Source organism: Haematobia irritans, chromosome 4 (genome assembly GCF_050003625.1).
Source record: "Haematobia irritans isolate KBUSLIRL chromosome 4, ASM5000362v1, whole genome shotgun sequence".
NCBI classification, from domain to species: domain Eukaryota; kingdom Metazoa; phylum Arthropoda; class Insecta; order Diptera; family Muscidae; genus Haematobia; species Haematobia irritans.
The window spans coordinates 126,653,131-126,676,358 of NC_134400.1; positions in this window are offsets into that span (position 1 = coordinate 126,653,131).

Consider the following 23,228-nt stretch of genomic DNA (forward strand, 5'->3'; position numbering starts at 1 on the left):
CGTTTGTCTGTATATGTAATTTTGTGCACAAAGTACAGCTCGCAATTTAAGTCCGATCATCCTCAAAGTTGGCATAGGGCCGTTTCTTGGGACAGAGCCAATCGCTATTGGTTTTGGAAAAAATCGGTTCAGATTTAGATATAGCTGCCATATATATTTATCCCCGATTTGGTCATAGTTAGCGTGTTTCAGAACCGATTCTTGAAATACCGTACATCCAAATATTTTATGAATCTCGAAAATCTAGCAAAATATCAGCCAAATCGGTTCAGATTTAGATATAGCTCCCATATATATCTTTCGTCCGATTTAGACTCATATGACCACAGAGGCCAAAGTTTACTACCGTTCTGCGTGAAATTTTGCACAGAGGGTAAAATTGACATTCTACCAATGCTTGGTAAATTTGATTGAAATCGGTTCAAATTTAGATATAGCTCCCATTTATACCTTTCGTCCGATTTGAACTTATATGGCCACAAAAGCCGGAGTTTTGCCGTGATTTGTTTCAAATTTTGTACAAGTGGTACTTTTAACGATACTATTGTATGTGCCAAATATGGTCAAAATCGATTCAGATTTAGATATAGCTCCCATATATATCTTTCGTCCGATTTGATTTGCTTCAAATTTCGCATAAGCAGTACGTTTAGTAGTATCGGTAATTGTGCCAAATTTGGTTGAAATCGGTTCAGATTTATATATTGCTCCCATATATATATCTTCCGTCCGATTTGCACTCATATAACCGGGGGGGGGCCAAAGTTATACTCCCATTAACATGAAATTCCGCATAGATAGCAGAATTATTATTCTAACTATACATGTCAAATTTAGTAAAAATCGGTTCAGATGATATATAGCTCTCATATATACGTACACCAGAGTTGGGGATATATGGTAGTCTGTTACACATTTTAGACCCATTTTCAATGGAAGTTTCCTAAAATTAACTGGATAGCGTTAGCCGATTTAAATTTTAATTCTAGAGATTTTGTAGAAGTAAAAAATTGTCTCCTTTATATAGCTTCCAGCAAATGTGAAGTAGTTGAGATGGTTACACAAATTTGGGCCTACATAGGGGTGAAGGGTATGATATAGTCGGCCCCGCCCGACTTTAGACTTTACTTACTTGTTTTTTCCTAAAATTGTGTTCCACCCTAGTGCATTAGCCAACTTAAATTTTGAGTCAACAGATTTTGTAAAAGTCTATCAAATTCTGTCCAAATCGAGTGATATTTAAATGTATGTATTTGGGACAAACCTTTATATATAGCACCCAACACATTTGACGGATGTGATATGGTATCGAAAATTTAGATCTACAAAGTGGTGCGAATTTAGTCTTTCCTTACTTGTTTTTCAATATAATCTCCTGAAACTTCAATACACTTAGCCCAACGATTTTCTAGCAATTCTATCCATTGATTAATATCAATCCTCAAGTTACGAATTTTTACATTTAATTGATCCAAAAGGTTGCAATAGTACTCTGAATTTATTGTTCTACTCGTTTGCAGATAGTCAATCAATAAAATATATTTGAAGTCCCAAAAAAACCGTTGCCATAACCTTACCAGCCGATTTAATTGTTTTTTCCTTCTTTGGGGCATTTCCTCCAGCTTCAGTCCATTGTTTGGATTGTTCTTTTGTCTCTGGAGTATAGTGGTGGATCCATGTCTCATCAACAGTTATGAAACGACGCTTAAATCCATTTTATTTCGCTTAAAACGATCCAAACAAGCTTGAGAAATGTTCATTCTTATGCGCTTTTGATCGACTGTTAACAAATGCGGCACCCATCTTGCAGAAAGCTTTTTCATCTGTAGTTCTTCATGCAAAATTAAATGGACTTGATCATTTGAGATGCCCATTATATTAGCAATTTCACGCACTTTTATTCGTCGATCATTTAATACCATATCATGCACTTTGGCCACAATTTCTGTTGTTGTTGCTGTTTTTGGACGTCCACTACGTGGTTCATTTTCAATGTTTGTACGACCACGTTTAAATTCAGCAACCCAATTTTTTACTGTTGCATATGAAGACCACTTTCACCTAACACATTCACCATACCATTATGAATTTCTTGTCCCGATAAACCTCTTTTATATAAATATTTAATGACAGCACACATTTCTAATTTTTCCATTGTAAAAAAATTGCGGATGAGTCTATTTTGAACACCTGTTTCTATATGAAGGAGTTTCCAGATCGAACAAAATTTAACATGTGTTCATAACAAAGATGGAAGTTTCCAAAACACTTAACTTTTTTCTGTTTATACCGCGCTTTTTGTGCTAGGCTAAAAAGTTTCCGAACTGCCCTCGTTTCCGAACATGTTTGAACAATACAAACAATAGTGTGTTTGGACCAATCCTTGAAGCAGAATGAGTTTGGAGGTACATGTTACAGAAGCGATTTTTTTGAGGGTGAGTGTACGACCGATATTTTAGCCGGGACAAATCCATGGAATACATAACATAAGTTGTGCTTTTATTAACACCAATATTAACTTTATGGAAAATAATGTGCTAAAAATTTGAGTTCCAAATATATAATTTTTATACTGAAAGGAAAAGTAGTTTTTTTCATCGTTGTACAGCTCTTACATAAATAAAGTTCCCGATTTTCACAAATTTACATTAGCCACAATAATTGAGCAAATTCTCCATTTTATACCTTAAAACACATAGTTGTCAGGGTATAATAACTTTGATCTGTCAAAAAATGTGCCTACCAATACCCCAGAAAATATACACCGATCGATTACGAATCACCTCCTGAGTCGATCTTGATCTTGATGTCCGTCTGTCCATGTATTTGTTATTCACAGGATTCCGTTCGCAATTCTTTTTTGATCACAAGGACGAACGCTATTGAATTTGGAAGAAATCGAATCAAATTTAGATATAGCTCCTGTATATAACATATGTATCGCACGATTTTGACAAATGGGGTTACGTTGCGCTTTTTTACTAACCGAACGTTGGCACAAAGTCATGTATTTCACCGCCCTTCAAGTCTGCAAAACTTCTTCGAAATCGGTTCACATTTAGATATAGCTCTCATATATATCTATTACCCGATTTTGCCACATTTGGCCATAAATCCCTTATTTACGAATCGATCTTACTCAAAGTTGGCCAAACCCAATCTTCTATAGTACTTACAATATGTGAAAAAATCATCGGAATCGGTTCAATTTAGCTATAGCTCCCATATGTATGTATCGCCCTATTTTCCCAAATTTGGCCATAAGTCCCTTATTTATCGACCGATCTTACTCAAAAGTGGCCAAATCTAATCTTCTATAGTACGCACTATATGTGCAAAAAATCATTGAAATCGGTTCAGATTTAGCTATAGCCATAGGCGTAGGAAGCCCTCTGTTAACTGGCCTAACGTTAAAGCCTAACGGAGCTACATGAAAATGGCCGTTTGTCTGATTTTTAGTCAGTTTAATTAAATAAATAGTAATTGGTATTAAAACTATTCTTTCATAAATGCATATATTAATAATGCTGCAACACAGCGTCGCCAAAAACTAATGAAAAATTTCTTTTTGGGTCTCGGAGTGGTGCAAAATTGGTGAAGAAGCGATGACTATAATATGAACTGTCATAGGACGGATGTCCACCATTTCTCCAACCGTTGCACTGAATTTGCATCACTTCTTAAGGTGTGATCCGAATTCAGTGTTTTGAATGTGAATTAAAAAGTTTTGTGATATTTTCCCAAATAAATATTTTTTATAATTTTTAATGCATTCCAATGCTTGTCTGAAACGTTTGCCCTGGAATATTTTCAAAAATTATCGATTTTTCTAGCATTCAATGAAATGCTTCATAAATTTTCTATAGAAATAACATTTTGACAAAATTTCCTAAAGACATTAAATGTTGACAAAATTTTCAATAGAAATAAAATTTTGACAAAATTTTCTATAGAAATAAAATTTTGGTAGATTATTTTCGGCTCGAGTGGTATGGTTGTTATCGGTAATAAACTAGCGAAATAAACCAAATTTCAACCGGATCGGATGGATTTTGCTCCTTCAAGAGTCTCCGGATGTCAAATCGGGTTTATATGGGGGCTATATATAATTAGAAACCGATATGAACCAATTTTTGCATGGTTGTTTGAGACCATATACTAACACCACGTACCAAATTTCAACCGGATAGGATGAATTTTGCTCCTCCAAGGGGCTCCGTAGGTCATATTTGGGGAACGCTTTATATGGGGGCTAGATATAATTATGGACCGATATGGACCAATTCCTGCATGGTTGTTAGAGATCATATACTAAGCCGACGTACCAAATTTCAGCCGCATCGGATGAAATTTCCTTCTCTTAGAGGCTCCACAGGCCAAATCAGGGGATCGGTTTATATGGAGGCTATATATTATTATGGACCGATGTGGACCAATTTTTGCATGGTTTTTAGAGACCATATACTAACATCATGTATCAAATTTCAGACGCATCGGATGAAATTAGCTTCTCTTAGAGGCTCCGCAAGCCAAATCGGGTAATCGGTTTATATGGGGGCTATATATAATTATGAACCGATATGGTCCAATTTTTGCATGGTTGTTAGAAACCACATACTAACACCATGTACCAAATTTCAACCGAATCGGATGAATTTTTCTCATCCATGAGGGTCCGGAGATCAAATGTGGGGATCGGTTTATATGGGGGCAATATATAATTATGGACCGATTTGGACCAATTTTTGCATGGTTGTTAGAGACTATATACGAACACCATGTATCAAATTTCAGCCGCATCGGATGAATTTTTCTCATCCATGAGGCTCCGGAGGTCAAATCTGGGGATCGGTTTATATGGAGGCTATATATAATTATGGACCGATGTGAACCAATTTTTGCATGGTTGTTAGAGACTGTATACGAACGCCATGTATCAAATTTTAGCCGCATCGGATGAAATTTGGTTCTCTTAAAGGCTCCGCAAGCCAAATCGGGGGATCGGTTTATATGGTGGCTATATATAATTAATTACCGATGTGGACCAATTTTTGCATGGTTGTTAGAGACTATATACGAATACCATGTATTAAATTTCATCCGCATCAGATGATTTTTTCTCATCCATGTGGCTCCAGAGGTCAAATCTGGGGATCGGTTTATATGGGGGCTATATATAATTATGAACCGATGTGGACCAATTTTTGCATGGTTGTTAAAGACTATATACGAACGCCATGTATCACATTTCAGCCGCATCGGATGAAATTTGCTTCTCTTAGAGTCTCCGCAAGCAAAATCTGAGCGTCGGCTTATATGAGGGCTATACGTAAAAGTGGTCCGATAGGACCCATTTGCAATACCATCTGACCTACATCAATAACAACTACTTCTGCCAAGTTTCAAGTCGATAGCTTGTTTCGTTCGGAAGTTTGCGTGATTTCAACAGACGGACATGCTTAGATCGACTCGAAATTTCACCACGACCCAGAATATACTTATAGTTTATGGGGTCTTAGAGCAATATTTCAATGTGGGAATGACAAAGTTAATATAACATATTAACATAACCTCCACCATCCTATGGTGGAGGGTATAAAAACAAGCTATAAAAAATTTAATTAAAATAATTAACTTCTTTGTGAGGACATTTGTGGAAGTGCTGTTAAAGTTGTGCCTTTAGAACAATTCCGAATTTTTTTCTGGGAAAAAGTGTGGAACTACTATTAGTTGCTTTATTAAAAATTAATTGTCTAGTTATGTTGATGTCTGATTTGTTACACATTTTTATAAAATAAAGCATTAACTGAACCTATAAGTTCAGTCTGTTAATTTTTAGCTAGGGGGGCTATAACCCCCCTAGGAAAATTGTCTAGCTACGCTATTGGCTATAGCTCCCATATATAAGTATCGCCCGATTTTCGAAAATTTGGTCTTAACAGCATTATTTATTAAGCGATCTTACTCAAATTTAGAACAAAGTAACCTTCTTAGAAGTCAACCAAACCTGCAAAATATCATCCAAATCGGTTCATATATAAATATAGCTCCCATATATATGTAGCGCCCGATTTTTAAAAATTTGCCCCTTACAACCTTATTTTGACCATAGTGGCCACGCAACCCTATTTCAATGGTACCCCACAAATCCTTATATTTACTAATTCAGTAGATGTGATTTAGGGTATGATATAGTCGGCATCCAGAGATATTATATTTAAGAAAATGTGATGTCCCAAACATAATATGTTCTAACATATTAAAATATACGCCCCAAACATGTTATGCTTGTTTATGAACATTATATACTTGCACGTAAAAATAATGTGCTGCAAATTTTAGTGCCAAACATATAATTTTTACACCGAAACATATGAAAAAGTCTTTTTCGTCCGTGATGAGCTAGCCAAAAGTTTGTCAATTCGCGAACTTAATCAAAAAATGAGTCGTTTTTTCGTTGCAGTATTCGTATGTTACCAGTAAGATGGAAAAAAAATACGATTAACAATAGTTTGATTGATCAGTATTTTATAATTTTTTTTTCGGAATAAATTTGCTAACATTAAAAAATATATCAAATTTTCAATTTGCTCTCCCAATATTACTATAGTAAATTGATATTTCGATGTATTACAAGCGGAATGACAATCCGATTTTATCCCCATCCCCATGGTGTATATAAAAATAACAAGTATATACGGCCGTAAGTTCGGCCAGACCGAAGCTTATGTACCCTCCATCATGGATTGCGTAGAAACTTCTTCTAAACACTGCCATCCACAATCGAATTACTTAAGTTGCGGTAACACTTGCCGATGGCAAGGTATCTTAAAACCTCCTAACACCATCTTCTAAATTGTATGTAAGTCCATACGTGGTATATATTAAATCAAACAAGTACATACGGCCGCAAGTTCGGCCAGGCCGAATCTTATGTACCCACCACCATGGATTGCGTAGAAACTTCTACGAAAGACTGTGATTTAGTCCATACATGGTATATATTAGACAATAAAGTTATGTATAGTTAAGTCTACAAATAATTACGAATCGATATGGACTTTTTGTACGTAGAGAGCAAGAATTGAAATATGGGGGTCGCTTATATGGGGGCTATATACAATTATGAACTTGATATGGACCAATTTTTGTGTGATTGGGGATCGATTTATCTGAGGGCCATATATAACTATAGACCGATATGGACCTAGTTAGGCATGGTTGTTAACACAATGTACCAAATTCCAACTCACTCGGATGAAATTTGCTCCTCCAAGAGGTTCCAAAACCAAATCTCGGGATCGGTTTATATGGGGCTATGTACGATTATGGACTGATATGGACCACTTTTGGCATGGTTGTTAAATATCATATACTACCACCACGTACCAAATTTCAAGCAGATCGGATGAATTTTGCTTCTCCAAAAGGCACCGGAGGTCAAATCTGGGGATCGGTTTATATGGGAGCTATATATAATTATGGACTGATAGGAACCAACTCCTGCATGGTTGTTGGATACCATATACTAACATCACGTACCAAATTTCAACCGAATGGCAAGAATTTTGCTCTTCCAAGGGGCTCTGGAGGTCAAATCTGGGGATCGGTTTATATGGGGCCTATATATAATTATGGACCGATATGGACCAATTTTTGCATGGGAGTTTGAGGCCATATATTAACACCACATACCAAATTTCAACTGAATCAGATGAATTTTGGTCTTCCAATAGGTTCCGGAAGTCAAATCTGGTGATCGGTTTATATGGGGGTTATATATAATTATGAACCGATGTGGACCAATTTTTGCATGGTTGTTATAGACCATATACTAACATCACGTACAAAATTTCAGCCGGATCGGATGAAATTTGCTTCTCTTAGCGGCCTCGCAAGCCAAATCGGGGGATCGGTTTATATGGGGGCTATATATAATTATGGACCGATGTCGACCAATTTTCGCATGGTTGTTAGAGACCATATACTAACACCATGTACCAAATTTCAGCCGGATCGGATGAAATTTCCTTCTCTTAGAGGCCTCGCAAGCCAAATCGGGGGATCGGTTTATATGGGGGCTATATATAATTATGGACCGATGTGGACCAATTTTTGCATGGTTGTTAGAGACCATACACTGACACCATGTACCAAATTTCAGCCGGATCGGATGAAATTTCCTTCTCTTAGGGGCCTCGCAAGCCAAATCGGGGGATCGGTTTATATGGGGGCTATATATAATTATGGACCGATGTGGACCAATTTTTGCATGGTTGTTAGAGACCATATACTAACACTATGTACCAAATTTCAGCCGGATCGGATGAAATTTGCTTCTCTTAGAGGCCTCGCAAGCCAAATTTTGGGGTCCGTTTATATGGGGGCTATACGTAAAAGTGGACCGATATGGCCCATTTGCAATACCATCCGACCTACATCAATAACAACTACTTGTGCCAAGTTTCAAGTTGATAGCTTGTTTCGTTCGGAAGTTAGCGTGATTTCAACAGACGGACGGACGGACGGACGGACGGACGGACGGACATGCTCAGATCGACTCAGAATTTCACCACGACCCAGAATATATATACTTTATGGGGTCTTAGAGCAATATTTCGATGTGTTACAAACGGAATGACAAAGTTAATATACCCCCCATCCTATGGTGGTGGGTATAAAAAGATCGATCCAATACGTATATAATTCAGTTTGACAAAGTAGACATAAAATTTTGACAAAATTTTCTACAGAAATAAAATTTTAACAAAATTTTCTATAGAAATAAAATTTTCACAAAATTTTCTATAGAAATAAAAATTTTCACAAAATTTTCTATAGAAAGATAATTTTGACAAAAATTTCTACAGAAATAAAATTTTAACAAAATTTTCTATAGATATAAACTTTTGACAAAATTTTCTATAGAAATAAAATCTTGGTAGATTATTTTTGGCTCGAGTGGCAACCACGATTATGAACCGAATAAAATTTTAACAAATTTTTTTATAGAAATAAAATTTTGACAAAATTTTCTATAGAAATAAAATTTTGACAATGATGAAAATTGTATTATGAACCGAATAAAATTTTAACAAAATTTTCTCTAGAAATAAAATTTTGGTAGATTATTTTTGGCTCTAGTGGCAACCATGATTATGAACCTATATGGACCAATTTTTGTGTAATTGGACCAATTTTGGTATGGTTGTTAGCGACCGTATACTAACACCACGTTCCTAATTTGAACCGGATCGTATGAATTTTGCTCCTCCAAGAGGCTCCAGAGGTCAAATCTGGAGAACGTTTTATATGGGGGCTATATATAATTATGGACCGATATGGACCAATGCTGCCACGGTTGTTAAAGATCATATACTAACACCATGTTCCAAATTACAACCGGATTTGATGAAATTTGCTTCTCTTGGAGACTTCGCAAGCCAAATCTGGGGATCGGTTTATATGGGGGCTATATATAATTATGAACCGATGTGGACCAATTTGTGCATGGTTGTTAGAGACCATATACCAATATCATGTACCAAATTTCAGGCGGATCGGATGAAATTTGCTTCTCTTTGAGGCTCCGCAACCCACATCTGGGGATCGGTTTATATGGGCGCTATATATAATTATGGACCGATGTGGACCAATTTTTGCACGGTTGTTAGAGACCATATACCAATACCATGTACCAAATTTCAGCCGGATCGGATGCAATTTGCTTCTCTTTGAGGCTTCGCAAGCCAAATCTGGAGATCGGTTTATATGGGGTCTACATATAATTATGGACCGATGTGGACCAATTTTTGCATGGTTGTTAGAGACCATATACCAACATCATGTACCAAATTTCAGCCGGATCGGATGAAATTTGCTTCTCTTTGAGGGTCCGCAAGCCAAATCTGGGGATCGGTTTATATGGGGGCTATATATAATTATGGACCGATGTGGACCAATTTTTGCATGATTGTTAGAGACCATATACCAATACCATGTACCAAATTTCTGCCGGATCGGATGAAATATGCTTCTCTTAGAGGCTCCATAAGCCAAATCTGGGGATCGGTTTATATGGGGGCTATATATAATTAAGGACCGATATGGACCATGGTTGTTAGAGACCATATACCAACATCATGTACCAAATTTCAGCCGGATCGGATGAAATTTGCTTCTCTTTTAGGCTCCGCAAGCCAAATCTGGGGATCGGTTTATATGGGGGCTATATATAATTATGGACCGATGTGGACCACTTTTTGCATGGTTGTTAGAGACCATATACCAACACCATATACCAAATTTCAGCCGGATCGGATGAAATATGCTTCTGTTAGAGGCTCCACAAGCCAAATCTGAGGGTCCCTTTATATGGGGGCTATACGTAAAAGTGGACCGATATGGCCCATTTTCAATACCATCCGACCTACATCGATAACAACTACTTGTGCCAAGTTTCAAGGCGATAGCTTGTTTTGTTCGGAAGTTAGCGTGATTTCAACAGACGGACGGACGGACGGACGGACGGACATGCTTAGATCGACTCAGAATTTCACCACGACCCAGAATATATATACTTTATGGGGTCTTAGAGCAATATTTCGATGTGTTACAAACGGAATGACAAAGTTAATATACCCCCATCCTATGATGGAGGGTATAAAAATGAACTGAATACAAATAGAAGTCAATTGATATTTCCTTTGAAATGTCAACCTGTGCACTCAATTGATGTTTTACATGGTATAGGATAATAATCATAATCCTTTTGATTGATATCTCCTTACTGATGTAGTATTAACACATATTAGGTTCTTGGAATTTCCCCATCCTCAATCCCATCATCATTATTCTGCCATCTATTGAAATCCTTTATATTTTGTGGTATTATCGAACATTTGCCTTGTGTCAAAGCAATTTAATCCAATAAAGCAAAATTTGATATATTTTAAACAAGATTTACATGCCTTTACTGCTATTATAGTGAGCGTTTATTTCTTTATTGTGTCATTGATTGTTGTCGTCAAAATTGATTGGTATTTGTTCGTTGGGTGCATAGATTAATGGCAAATTCGCCCACAGTAATTCTATTCATGATTATGCAGGAAGGAATATATTTGTCTATTATGGCTTCTTAATCAATGTCAATATAATCAAGCTTGTGCAGTCTAACAATGCCATTCTTATTACGAAGAAAAGGTTGTTCCCATTAGAGTGATGGTTAATATGATATTGCAGAATAGGGTTGAGTTGAATAAGTTTGAAATAATTTTTAATGATGCCCATCCATGTGAGACAAGCTTATCTAAGGACTAAACAGATAGTTATTTATACTCATTATGTCCATATTCTTAATAATTTACTGTCCGTTTATCGAAGGAATTTGTATGGTAATAGTAGGTTTAAAGTTTACGCTAACTTTATTTTAGTTTCTATATCCACCACCACACAGTGGTCTGTCTGTCTGGATGTTTGCCTGTTGTAATCACGCTACAGTCTTCAATAATGTAGCAATCGTTGTGAAATTTCGCACAAACTAGTCTTTTGTCTGCAGGCAGGTCAAGTTCGAAGATGGGCTATATCGGTCCAGGTTTTGATATAGTCCCCATATAAACCGGCCTCCGAATTTGGGGTCTTAGGCTTATAAAAACCATAGATTTTATCCAATTTGCCTGAAATTGGAAATCTAGAGGTATTTGAAGACCACAAAGAGGTGTGCCGAAAATGCTGAGTATCGGTTCATATTTTGATATAGCCCCCATATAGACCGATCTCCTGATTTTACTTCTTGGTAGTAGTTTCTATCCAATTTGCATGAAATTTTAAAATAGAATTATTTTAGAACCATAAAGAGGAGTGCAGAAAATGGTGAGTATCGGTCACTGTTTTAGTATAGCCCCCATATCGACCGATCTTCGATTTTACTTTTTGGGTTTGTAGAGACCGTAGTTATTGTTCAATTTGCTTGAAATTGAAAATCTGGATGTTTTTAGGACTATAAATGGGTGCGCAGGAAATGGTTTTATTGTTTGGGATTCTGGAAACCGTAGTTTTTATACAATTGGCTTGATTCTAGAAGTATTTAGGACCATAAAGAGGTGTGCCGAGTATCGGTGAGTATTGGTCCATATTTTAGTATAGCCCCCAGATCTTCCGATTTAACTCCTTGGGGTTCTAGAAACCGTAGTTTTTATCCGATTTGCCTGAAATTAAAAATATACTGCTATTGTAGACTCACCAAAACGTGTATCGGATTTAGTTTTTATCGTTCCATTTGGTAATACCTCCATATAGAGCGATTTCATTTCTTGAGGGTATAGAAATAGCACTGATCATGAAAATTGCTTGAAACTGAATGTAAAATTTCCAGATTTTACTTTTCGTAATCATTTAAATAATGGGAGTGAAAATCTACAGATTCTTGATTTCAAATCAAGGCGTTATTTTATTGTTTAGTTGTTGTCCAATTTGCCTGAACAACATATAAGCTGATCCCCGGATTTGAACTCCGGAGCCTCTTGGAGGAGCAAACTTCATCCGATTCAGTTAAAATTTGGTACGTGGTGTTAGTATATGATCTTTAAGAACCATGCAAAAATTGGTCCATATCGGTCCATAATTATATATAGCCCCCATATAAACCGATCACCCAATTTGGTTTGCAGAGCCTCTAAGAGAAGCAAATTTCATCTGATGCGGTTGAAATTTGGTACGTGGTGTTAGTATATGCAAAAATTGGTCCACATCGGTCCATAATTATATATAGCCCCCATATAAAGCGAACCCAAGATTTGACCTCCGGAGCCTCTTGGAGAAGCAAAATTTATCCGATCTGGTTGAAATTTGGTACGTGGTGTTAGTATATGATCTCTCAGAACCATGCAAAAATTGGTCCATATCGGTCCATAATTATATATAGCCCCCATATAAACCGATCTCCAGATTTGGTTTTTGAGCCTTTTGGAGGAGCAAATTTCACCCGATTCAGTTAAAATTTTGTATTTTGTGTATGTATATGGACACAATAACCACGCAAAGATTAGTCTATATCGGTTCATAATTAAATAAAGCCTATATATAAACCGTTCCCCACATTTGGCATTCGGAGCCTCTTGGAGGAGAAAAATTCATCCGATCCGGTTGAAATTTGGTACGGCGCTAACAACCATGCCAAACTTGGTCATTATCGGTCTATAGTTATATATAGCCAGCCCTCAGATAAGCCGATCCCCAATCACAAAAAAATGGTCCATATCGGTTAATAATTTTATATAGCCCCCATATTTCAATTCTGGCTCTGTAATTACCGCGCAAAAGTTTATTTGTAGACTTCCCTATATATACCTTTTTTGCCTAATATATACCACGTATGAACTAACTTAAGGTTGAGTTACATACCATTGATTGAAGAGTTGAATTTTCTCTTTGAAAGCAACAGTTTTATTAGAGTGCTACAAGCTGAAAAATATCAACCCTTCCATCAACGCACGGATTAACGCATGATATGTAACTCAACCTTTACAATTTAGAAGACGGTGATAAAAAGGTTTTAAGATGCCTGGCCATCGGGGAGTACTACCACAATCACAATTTTTAGTAGAAGTTTCTACACAGGGTAGGGTACATAAGATTCGGCCTGGCCGAACTTACGGCCGTATATACTTGTTTCTTCTCATATGCGTGGAATTTTGTAGAGAATACATCTAAGAAAAGAAAACAGATTTTCTAGGTTCAAAATACTGACCCCACTTTGTAAAAATTTGGCAAAAAATAAATTGTGGGGCCCATATCTTGCAAACTGTAAAACATATTTGCACTCAATCTGTTTTGAACTTTTGGACGGATATCTTTATCCGTTCAAAAGTTGCAGAATTATTTCCAAAAAAGCGATTTAGAACCTCTGTGTGTCGGTGTGTTGCAAACGAAATTGCTAACTTAGTATACCTAATGTATAGCTACTATTTTCGGAACAACAGGGTGATTCTACAGAAGAAAATAATCGGGTGGGTTCTGCGATAAAAACTAGGAGTGCCTATATATAATAGGTATTTTTAGATATTTTGCCTACAAACAAGCATTGCGGCTTCGTGGGTTCATAGAAGTAAGATGAATTATAAATGATTATGTTTTTTTTATTAATAAAGTTAAAAAGTTAAAGTGAAAACAAGTATATACCGAATCTTATGTACCCTCCACCATGGATTGTATAGAAACTTGTACTAAAGACTGACATCCACAATCGAATTACTTGGGTTGCGGTAACACTTGCCAATGACAAGGCATCCTAAAACTTCTTAACACCATCTTGTCAATTGTAAATTAGTCCATACGGGATATATATTAAACAATACAAGTAAGGAAAGTCTAAAGTCGGGCGGGGCCGACAATATTATACCCTGCTTCACTTTGTAGATCTAAATTTTCGATACCATATCACATCCGTGTTGGGGGCTATATACACACAAAAAAATAAAATATGAGTTTGTACATAAATTTGTACATTTCTATAAATTTATGGAATTTTTCATAAAAAATGTGTACACTTGCATAATATATTGTTTTCATAAATACTTGTTATGAAATTATGAATTTTTTAATAATATGTACAGACGGTTTCATAAAATTAATGAAATTTTACTTAATATATCAAAAATACTGGTTTTCTCTTAGCGTGAGTGAGCCACAACATAGAGTTACAATGTATACAATACAATCATATAATACGAGACAAAAACCGAAACGTAACATTTTGAAGGCAACACGTGATTTTGTTGTGTTTGAGTTTTTCAGTACAGTTTTAGTCGCCGTCGCGATTCGAAGATTCTTTATTGCTTTAGAAAAAATTGACGAAAAAACAATATTAACTGGAGGCGTTGGTGCTCATGTTTATTAATAATATAAAATATTATAAAACTATGTTCTTTGCTGGCTGGATTTTAATGCGGGTTTTAATAAATTGGTTCATACATTTTGACCAATTATGCAGGCATTAACAATCAGGGGAAAAATTTAAGAGAAAAGTTACATATAATGCATGACGTTTTTAGTATATAATATGTAAAAGTACATATTTTTCAATGACAAAAATATGTATTCTTCGTTTATAATATTAAAAATTACATTCATATTATGTACACATGCATAGTCAATAAAAACCTGTATTTTTTATTTTATGAATTGTTTTCATATAATTTATGAACCCCGTGTTTGGAAAATTTTTGTGAACACTATTCATAAAATAAATGTATTATTTTTTTGTGTGTATAGAGGTTTGTCCCAAATACATGCATTTAAATATCACTCGATCTGGACAGAATTTAATAGACTTCTACAAAATCTATAGACTCAAAATTTAAGCCGGCTAATGCACTAGGGAGGAACACAATGTTAGTAAAAAATATGGGAAACATTTAAATCTGAAGCAATTTTAAGGAAACTTCGCAAAAGTTTATTTATGATTTATCGCTCGATATATATGTATTAGAAGTTTAGGAAAATTAGAGTCATTTTTACAACTTTTCGACTAAGCAGTGGCGATTTTACAAGGAAAATTTTGGTATTTTGACCATTTTGGCGAAATCAGAAAAACATATATACGAGAGACATATCTAAATCTGAACCGATTTCAACCAAATTTGGCACGCATAGCTACAATGGTGATTCTACTCCCTGTGCAAAATTTCAATTAAATCGGAGTAAAAGATTGGCCACTGTGGTCATATGAGTGTAAATCGGGCGAACGATATATATATATATATATATATATATATATATATATATATATATATATATATATATATATATATATATATATATGGGAGCTATATCTAAATCTGAACCGATTTCAATAAAATTTGGCACACTTGACTACACTATTAATTGTACTCCTAGTGCAATATTTCAACCAAATTGGGGTAAAACTCTGGTTTCTGGGCGAAAGATATATATGGGAGCTACATCTAAATTTGAACCGATTTCAATAAAATTCGGCACACTTGACTATAGTTCTAATTGTTCTTCTTGTGCAAAATTTTAAGCCAATTAGGGTAAAACTCTGGCTTCTGGGGTCATATAAGTCCATATCGGGCGAAATATAACGGGTGATACGGTCAAAATTTGGTCAATATAAACTTGACGTATTTCTTTCAATTTTGCATTTAAAAAACCTGAACACCCCTCATTTTTAAGGTGTGTGTGTGTGTAGAATGTTGCTCCTATTTTGATTTTGGAATTCACTCTTCAGTTGTCAAAATGCCGTCCAAGCAAGAAGAGCAGCTTATCAAAATTTTGCCCGCGCATCGCGAAAATCCGAGCTACTCGCACGCATAGCTGGCAAAATCGCTAAAAGTCGCCAAATAAACCGTTAAAAATCTAATTAAAGTATTTGAGGAACGTTTGTCGACAGCCAGGAAGTATGGATCGGGGGGAAATCGAAAACCGGAAGGCGCTGAGACGACAAAGAGAGTTGCCGGTAGTTTCAAGCGAAACCCTAACCTCTCTCTCCCAGATGCCGCAAATAATCTGGGTGTATCGTCTACAACCGTGCATCGAGCCGGACTATCGACTTACTAGAAGGTAGTGACTCCAAATCGCAATGATAAACAAAGCGCGATCCCGGAGGCTGTACACGACGATGCTGACGAAGTTTGACTGCGTGGTAATGGACGACGAAACCTACGTCAAAACCGACTACAAGCAGCTTCCAGGACAGGAGTTTTATACGGCAAAAGGAAGGGGAAAGGTAGCAGATATTTTTAAGCACATAAAACTGTCAAAGTTCGCAAAGAAATATCTGGTTTGGCAAGCCATCTGTACCTGTGGCTTGAAAAGCAGCATTTTCATAGCTTCCGGGACTGTCAACCAAGAAATTTACGTGAGAGAGTGTTTGAATAAACGTCTGCTGCCTTTCCTGAAGAACCACGGTTGTTCCGTACTGTTTTGGCCGGATTTGGCATCTTGCCATTACGGTAAAAAGGCCATGGAGTGGTACGCCGCCAACAACGTGCAGGTGGTTTCCAAGGACAAGAACCCTCCCAACACGTCAGAGCTCCGCCCAATTGAGAAATACTGGGCTATTGTCAAGCGGAACCTAAAGAAGACCAAAAAACTGCTGAGGACGAGCTGCAGTTCAAGGCAAACTGGCTTTCTGCGGCGAAGAAGGTGGACAAGGTGGCTGTACAAAATCTGATGGCAGGTGTCAAGCGTGAGGCCCGGCAATTCGGATTTGGAAAAGCGAAAGCCTATCTGAATATTTTTCCTGCTTTTTATACTAATTGAACTTGAAAAAGAAATTTAATTTGATTTTTGAAATAAACGATATCACCAATTTACACGCGTTTTCCCTTGACCAAATTGTGACCGTATCACCCTTTATATGGGAGCTATATCTAAATCTGAACCGATTTCTTCCAAAATCAATTGGGTTCTATTCTGACCCAAATTAGGAACATGTGCCAAATTTTAAGTCGATTGGACTAAAACTGCGACCTAGCCTTTGATTACAAAAATGTGTTCACGGACAGACGGACATGGCTATATCGACTCAGGAGCCCACCCTGAGCATTTTTGCCAAAGACACCATGTGTCTATGTTATCTCGTCTCCTTCTGGGTGTTGCAAACATATGCACTAACTTATAAAACCATGCTCCACAGTGTGGCGCAGGGTATAAAAATTTCGATTAAATACGTATATAATTCAGTTTGACAAAATTTTCTATAGAAATAAAATTTTGACAAAATTTCTATTGAAATAAAATTTTGACAAAATTTTCTATAGAAACAAAATTTTGACAAAATTTTCTATAGTAATAAAATTTTGACAAAATTTTCTACAGTAATAAAATTTTGACAAAATTTTCTATAGAAATTTTATATAGTTTATATGGGGCTATATGTAAAAGTGGTCCGATATGGCCCATTTGCAATACCATTCGACCTACATCTATAACAACTGCTTGTGCCAAGTTTCAAGTCGATAGCTTGTTTCATACCGAAGTTAGCGTTATTTCAACAGACGGACGGACGAACGGACATGCTTAGATCGACTCAGAACTTCACCACGACCTAGAACATATATATTTTATGGGGTCTTAGACCAATATTTCGATGTGTTAAAAATGGAATGACAAAGTTAATATACCACCCATCCTATGATGGAGAGTATATAACCTAGTATACCTTAACATATTACTTGACCGGCCTCAACATTTTACCCATACATCCATTCATTGGTTTTGGAATGCCCCATGATATGTTACGGAATGCCCCATCTATCAGTTTATTTGGATTTTATAGATAATTTATGTTTGCATAATTTTGAACTTAATTCTTTGCCATATACAATGCAATCAAATGCCGCTTCGCATGAACAACATGATTGCATATATCCGGTGTTATATTCACAGAATCGTAGTATGTATTTGTACTTCCAATGGAATGCTTGTTATTAACAACATCTACATAAAAGTCATTAAAATATAAATAACTTATTAATTTGAGTATATATACATTTATTGGGGGCTACATTTTTGTTACATAGTCCATATCCAAGTTATGGGAGCTGTGAAAATTTATTAGTTGCCATAGCAAAACGAAAAAAAAAAACAACAAACAAAAATGATAATTGCAAAGTGTATACAAATCGTTCAACTCTAATGCACTTAAATACATATTAATGAATTGTAGGACGGCTTAGTACACTGAAAAAAATTCTCAAACAATAATATGCGTGAAGATAAATTGTAAATTTAACTAACCGAGACACAAACCAGGTAGTTTTTGCCTTCGCACCTAATGGGTTAATTACAATTTGGGGAGATAAAATATTTAATAAAATTCAGCACTTTCTACTATACCTGCGCAATATTTTGAGTATTAAAAGAAAGACCTTGAAAAGTACTATAAATGCAAGTGGTTTTTATTTTCGAAGGAATCCCATAAATGTTAGTTTTGCTGCTATATTTTAAAAGTGAGTTTGCCCAACTGCGCCCACTGTGAAAAACCTGCTCTACATTTTTTGGTATCAAATAAAAGCTCTTGAGGAGTACTATAAATGCAAGTGGTTTTTATTTTCGACAGCATCCTAAAAATATCGATTTTAGTCAAAAATAAAATTAGTTTTCGCGAATTTACAAAATAGGGCACCCGTGCCCACTGTGCATTTATAGTATGTTACTCTTCAAGAGCTTTCATTCAGGGACCGTAACGGTTATAAGTGCTATCAAAAAAGTTATTTTTTAATCGTTATTTTGTGAGTAAAAATAAAAAATTTCGTATGAAACTGTTAAAAATAGAGTTTTATTTTTTTATGAGTTTTATTTTTTCCTTCAAAAAATAATACTCTTTTTTATACCCTCCACCATAGAATGGGGTAGTATGTTATATTAACTTTGTCATTCCGTTTGTAACACATCGAAATATTGTTCTAAGACCCCATATTCTGGGTCGTGGTGAAATTCTGAGTCGATCTGAGCATGTCCGTCTGTTGAAATCACACTAACTTCCCAACGAAACAATCTATCGACTTGAAACTTGACAGAAGTATTTGTTATTGATGTAGGTCGAATGGTATTGCAAATGGACCATATCCATATCGGTCCACTTTTACGTATAGCCCCCATATAAACGGACTTCAAATTTGGCTTGTTATTCCTCTAAGAGAAGCAAATTTCATCCGCTCCGGGTGAAATTTGGTACATGGTGTTAGTATATGGTCTCTAATGACTATGCAAAAATTGGTCGACATCGGTCCATAATTATATATAACCCCATATAAACCGATCACCAGATTTGACCGCCGGAACCTCTTGGAAGTCCAAAATTCATCTGATTCAGTTGAAATTTGGTAAGTGGTGTCAATATATGGCATCAAACACCCATGCAAATATTGGTCGAAATCGGTCCATAATTATATAGCTCCCCTATAAACCGATCCCCAAATTTGACCTCCGGAGCCCTTTGGAAGAGCAAAATTCATCCGATCTGGTTGAAATTTGGAACGTGGTGGTAGTATATGATATTTAACAACCATGCCAAAAGTGGCCCATATCAGTCCATAATCATATATAGCCCCCATATAAACCGATCCCGAAATTTGGTTTTGGAGCCTCTTGGAGGTATATGGCCGTTAACAACCATGCCTAACTAGGTCCATATCAGCCTATAGTTATATATAGCCCTCAGATAAATCGATCCAAAATCAAACAAAAATTGGTCCATATCAAGTTCATAATTCTATATAGCCCCCATATAAGCGACCCCCATATTTCAATGCTGGCTCTCTACGTATCGTGCAAAAGTCCATATCGATGAAGGCTATCTCAAGGGACCTTTTTCAAAAAATCTCCGTGTTCTGAGTACAATCAGTCAAGTTTGCTGCTCATTCACTGCAACTGGTTGTAAAGGATTACTTTGATACAATTGGTAAAGATTTATTAAAGCGCGTTCGAGACTTAGACTTATATGCATCTTTGTTGTATACAAGATGCATATAATTTCCATCTTTAGTAAGTTAAATTAAAAATGATTATGACAGGGAACAAATTTACACCATTACTACGGATACTGGCCGGAATTTGATTAAAATGGTAAAATTATTCGACGAGGGTAATGAAACCGAGTTGGATAACACTGTCTCAAGGGTCCTTTTTCAAAAAATCTCCGTGTTCTCAGTACTATCAGTGAAAAGAGTTTTATTTTCCGATAAAAAAAATAAAACTCAAAAAAAAACATTATTTTCTGAAGATACACTTGTAGTTTAGTCAATGCATGGTTTTAGGCTGAAATAAAAAAACAACAACAGAAAAAATAAAACTCCAAAAAAGAGTATTATTTTCTGAAGGAAAAAATAAAACTCATAAAAAGAGTTTTATTTATGACCTTTTATTTTTACGTTGAAAGATAACCGTTAACTTTCGATTTGGGAGCTTTTTTTTAAATCACCATATGTTAGATTCTGAAATAGCCTTCCGAGGTGAATCTATGGGTATATGACAGTGTAGGTCTCCGTTGACTCTAATATGAAGGAGTTTTTTAGTTTAAATTTTCTGGATAACAGTTATTTACGGTCCCTGCTTTCATTTGATACCAAAAAACGTAGAGCAGGTATTGCACAGTGGGCCAATGTGCACCTTATTTGAAATTCTAAAAGATTAATTCTCTTTTTAATAAAAATCCATATTTCTGGGATTCTTTCTAATATGGCAATCACTTCGGTTTTTAGTACTCTTTAAGACATTTCTTCTGATACCAAACATTATAGAGCAGGTATTGCACAGTGGGCGCAATTGAGTTTTATTTCAAATTGTGGTGACTGGATTTTAAAACAAGTACATACAGCAGTAAGTTCGGCCGGGTCGAATCTTAAATACCAACCACCATGAATCAAATATTATAGTTTCCTTTGAAATTTCAGGGGGGTTTGATGACATGTATTCTCCCAAGCAGAGCAGTTCAACCTGTACACTTCCCGAAGATAAATTTAAAGGTTTTACCTATGAAGAATATATATCAGTTCTGTTTCAAATTTAGAGAAATCATTCACATCTCTTGTAAGTGTGCAAGAAAATGATAACCCCATTATTTAAATGATTACGAGAAGTAAAATCTGAAAATTTTACATTCAGTTTTAAGCAAATGTCATGATCAGTACGACTTCTATACCCTCAAGAAATTAAATCGGTCTATATGGAGGCCTTACCAAATGGACCGATCAAAACTAAATCCCATACACGTTTTGTGAGTCTAAAATACCAGTATATTTACAATTTCAGGCAAATCGTATAAAAACTACGGTTTCTAGAAACCCAAGGAGTTAAATCGGAAGATCGGTCTTATGGGGGCTATACTAAAATATGGAACAATAACCACCGTTTTCGGCACACATCTTTATGGTCCTAAATACTTCTAGAATCAAGCAAATTGTATAAAAACTACGGTTTCCAGAATCCCAAACAATAAAACCATTTCTTGCACACCCATTTATAGTCCTACAACAAGTAAGGAAAGTCTAAAGTCGGGCGGTGCCGACTATATTATACCCTAAATTTTCGAGACCATATCACATCCGTCAAATGTGTGGGGGGCTATATATAAAGGTTTGTCCCAAATACATACATTTAAATATCACTCGATCTGGAAGAATTTGATAGACTTCTACAAAATCTATAGACTCAAAATTTAAGTCGGCTAATGCACTAGGGTGGAACACAATGTTAGTAAAAACAAGTATATACAGAAGTAAGTTCGGCCGGGCCGAATCTTAAATACCCACCACCATGAACCAAATATTAGGGTTTCCTTTGAAATGTCAGGAGGGATTGAGGACTTGAGGACACTTCCCGAAGATAAATTTAAGGATTTCACCTATGAGGACTATATCAGATTCTGGATTTATAAGAACCATTTTTGTTCGAGTTTTAGAAGAATCGTTAACATGTCTTGCAAGTGTGCAAGAAAATTATAAAATAACGTCTTGATTTGAAATCTTAAACTTGTAGAAGTAAAATCTGGAAATTTTACATTGAGTTTCAAGCAATTTTCATGATCAGTGCGCCTTCTACACCCTCAAGAAGTAAAGTCGGTCTATATGGAGGCATTACCAAATGGACCGATAAAAACTTAATCCGATACACGTTTTTGTGAGCCTAAAATACCAGAATATTTACAATTTCAGGGAAATCAGATAAAAACTACGGTTTCTAGAAACCCAAGGAGTTAAATCGGGAGATCGTTCTTATGGGGGCTATACTAAAATATGGACCGATACTCACCGTTTTCGGCACACCTCTTTATGACCCGAAAATACCTCTAGATTTCCAATTTCAGGCAAATAGGACAAAAACTTCGGATTCTAGAAGCTCAAGAAATAAAATCGGGAAATCGGTCTATATGGGGGCTATACCAAAATATGGACCGATACTCACCATTTTCGGCACACCTCTTTATGGTCCTAAAATACCTCTAGATTTCCAATTTCAGACAAATTGGATAAAAGCTACGGTTTCTATAAGCTCAAGACCCCAAATCGGGACGTCTTTTTATATGGGGACCATACCAAAACATGGACCGATACTAACAATTTTTGGCACACATATTTGTGGTCCTACAGTACCTCTAGATTTCCAATTTCAGGTAAATTGAATAAAAACTGCGGTTTCTATAAGCCCAAGAAGTAAAATCGGGAGATGGGTCTATATGGGGGCTATACCAAAATATGGACCGATAC